Source organism: Marmota monax, unplaced genomic scaffold, assembly GCF_021218885.2.
Source record: "Marmota monax isolate L192 unplaced genomic scaffold, Marmota_monax_Labrador192_F-V1.1 WCK01_AAM20220418_F8-fsc00004, whole genome shotgun sequence".
Lineage (NCBI taxonomy): Eukaryota > Metazoa > Chordata > Mammalia > Rodentia > Sciuridae > Marmota > Marmota monax.
This window is the reverse complement of record NW_026692881.1, coordinates 16570730-16574199: the sequence shown is the minus strand read 5'-3', so window position 1 is coordinate 16574199 and position 3470 is coordinate 16570730. Positions and strand designations below refer to the sequence as shown.

General features: G+C 38.2%; 1 pseudogene; it reads right to left on the bottom strand.

Annotated features, from left to right (window-relative positions):
* Positions 1–309: 309 nt before the first annotated feature.
* LOC124096506 (heterogeneous nuclear ribonucleoprotein K-like) lies at positions 310–2902 on the bottom strand (annotated as a pseudogene).
* Between the last annotated feature and the right edge of the window lie 568 nt (positions 2903–3470).

Below are 3470 nucleotides of genomic sequence, written 5' to 3'. Positions count from 1 at the left end.
ATGTGACACGTTTAGTGAACCCTCCCCTGAATAAACTTGGTTTTTGTGTGTGTGTGTTTATTAGTGGGAAAATCTCAACCCAACAAAAACTTAATATGTAAAAATCATGAATTCAATAATTTTAAATGAATTTTTATTTTATTGTTTATAATATATAGCCATGCACAGAATAACAATGTTTTGTTTAACCATGGACTGCATATGTGATGATGGTCCCATAAGATTTTTTTATATATATAATTTAAGATTATTGTATCTCCTTATAAAAGGAATACTTCAACAGATTCTTCATGCTATGAAGCAAAGGAATGTTGACTTTTTAAACAGAAACAGATTTAAAAAAAAAAAAGATACAGGATTCCTTCAGTTCTTTACTAGCCTTAGAAAAACTTTCCAGAATACTTCACACTGTTCTGCAGCCAATACTGTGCATTCTGTATCTGGTCCTGTGTTCCTGTAATGGTAATGGTCTGATCTTTGAGTCCTTCTAAAGGCTCACCATCAATTTTGGTCGAATCTCCTGACTTATGACACATTTGCTTAATCCGCTGACCACCTTTGCCAATGATAAATCCAGTCAAATCTTTTTTTTAAAATTTTATTCATTTATTTATATGCAGCACTGAGACTCAAACCAGTGCCTCACACATGCTAGGCGAGCCACAATCCCAGGCCCCCAGCCAAATCTTTGGGAATAGTTACTTGTGTTGTAATAATAGGCCCATCAAGATCACCATATGAGCTACGACTCCTTCATAGGAATAACCTTATCCAGAGTCACTCTGTGGTTCATAAGCCACCTGCCATTCTGATGGGCTCCATGTATTTATTGCAGAGTCCCAAGTTTCATTAGCACTGAAACCAACTGTGCCACCACAGCAGTCTCCAGGTCTTCCTCTTTTGTTTCAGGCCATGAGGCCTCCCCCTCTAGGGCCAGAGACATAGCTCAGTGGTATGGGGGCTTGCCTACCATGTGTGTAGGCCCTGGGTCCAATTCCCAGTACTATAAAAAAAAAAAATCTTTAATTTAGATCTTCTCCTCTAGGTGGTGGTGGTAGAAGAAGAAGAAGAAGAAGAAGAGGATTTTGAGTTCTGCTAGACCCCAGCCACCTTGACCAGGAGGAAGAGGTGGTCCTTGATGAGGGCTCATATTATCATTATCTCTTCTAGAGAGAGGCATGGGATTCCTACCAGGTGGAATTCTGTCAAAACCACCTCTTCCCTGCCTGGGAAATCCCACTGGATGTCCATGGTAGTCACCAAAAATCATTGTAAAACCACCATAATTATGTTTCACCATAAAAATTGGGATCATAAGGCTGTGCATGTCCTTTGATGGGAGATTCATATATAAGATCAAGGGTTATCTTTATGCACTCTACCACCCTATCAAGCTTTCCTCCAATAAGAATGACTCTATCAGTGGAATGAGGGTAGCATTCCTGGAAAAACTGGATTGTTGCCTGAGTATTCTTTCAAAGTTCTTTGACCCCAATGGTTCGTCCTGTCAGACTCTGCTGAATCAACAGTTTCAACTCGCAAAGTCACTTCCTTTACAGTGTTGGTAATTTAAGCATTCCACTGCATAAGATTAGAGGGGGAGCTGGCTGGTTGCAGTGGGTGATGGCAACTGTAGGCCCTCTTCCAAGGTAGAGATGATTTTCTTCAGAATTTCTCCAATTGTTTCAGTATCAACACTGATACTCCATATGTGCTCAGGGCCACTGCTGTCTGAAACTGAAACACTGCCATTGTGTCTGTCCAGAGAGCCTTAATATTCTTGCCTCCTTTTCCAATTGCTGCCCCAGCATTCTTGCTCTGAAGCAGAGTTCGTAATTCAACCATCTCATCAGTGTTTTGAGATTTTTCAAAGCTTGCTCCTCTTCTATATCTTCTGCAGGGCACTTACCAAATTCACCATACTTTTCAGTGTTGGGGAAGGTTTCCTCTGGCTATTCAGTTTCCATTTTCTTGTATGGAATGGACACACTAATCAGTTATTATTATATATCCTTGTGCAGCAGAACTATAGTGTTCTGGGCAGGACTAATAACCGACACACTACAGTGGCTTCATGATCCCCTCAAAGTCTCTAGGACCACAATGCAATTACAGATATATACTCGTGGAAAAAATTCCATCCTGTAAGATTATAATGAAGCTGAAAAGTTCCTATTGCACAGTGATGTCATAGCTGTCATAATGTCCTAGAGCAACATTACTCACATGTTTGTTGGGATGCTAGTGTGAACAAGCCTACTGTGCAGTCAAATGAAAGTATAACACTGAATGAAATACAGTACATAATACTTAATAATGATAACACACGGCTATGTTACTGGTTTGTGTATTTAATATCCTATACTTTTATCTTTGTTTTTTTTATAAAAAAGTTAACTGTAAAACAGTCTCAGGAAGGACCTTTAGGAGCTGTTCCTGAAGAATGCATTGTTATCAAAGGAGATAACAGCTCCATATATATTATTGCCCCTTAAAGCCTTCCAGCAGAACAAAATGTATAAGTGAAAGACTAATCATTCTGACCCTGTGAAGGCCTCACCTATTTTATGTGTTTGTCTTAGTTTTTAATCAAAAAGTTTAAAAGGAAAAATTAATAGAAAACACTTTTATAATAAGGATATAAAGAAAATATGTTATATAGTTTTATAATGTGCTTGTCTTTTAATCTAAGTGATTGCAAAAGAGTCAAAAATTTTAAGAGTTTATAGAGTAAAAATGTTACAATAAGCTAAGGTAATTTATTACTGAAGAACGAAAAATATTTTAAAATAAATACATTGTAGCAGAGTGATCCTCATGTCCTAGATCTTCATGTGCACTTGCCACTCATTCACTGATTCACCCAGAGCAACTTCCAGTCCCAGAAGCTCCATTCATGGTTTTCGCCCTATACAGGAGTATCATTTTAAAAAATCTTTTATGTCATTTTTACTATACTATACTTATACATTTCCTTCCTTCCTCCCTCCCTTCCTTCCTTCCTTTCTTTCTTTCTTTCCCCAGACATTGAACCCAGGGCTTCTTAACCACTGAGCCACATTCCCAGTCCTTTTTATGTTTTCTTTTGAGACAGAGTCTCACTAAATTGCTGAGGGCCTCTTCTCAGTTGCTGAGGCTGGCTTTGAACTTGCCATCCTCTTGTCTTAGCCTCCCGAGACTCTGGAATTATAGGCGTGAGCCACCATGCCTGGCCCCTTCTCTACATTTAGAAATATAGATACTTACCATTGTATTACAGTTGTTCACAGTATTTAATATAGTAACATGCTATACAAGTATGCAGCTTGAGAGCAATAAGCTATTATATATTTATACACCATGTAGTCTAGGTGTATAGTAAGTTTTCCCATATAGGCTTGTGAAATACACTCTATGGTGTTTGCATAGTGGAATATTATTTTATTCAGAAGAGCCCCTTTGGATCACACCTGAGTTTATACTAAGAGGTG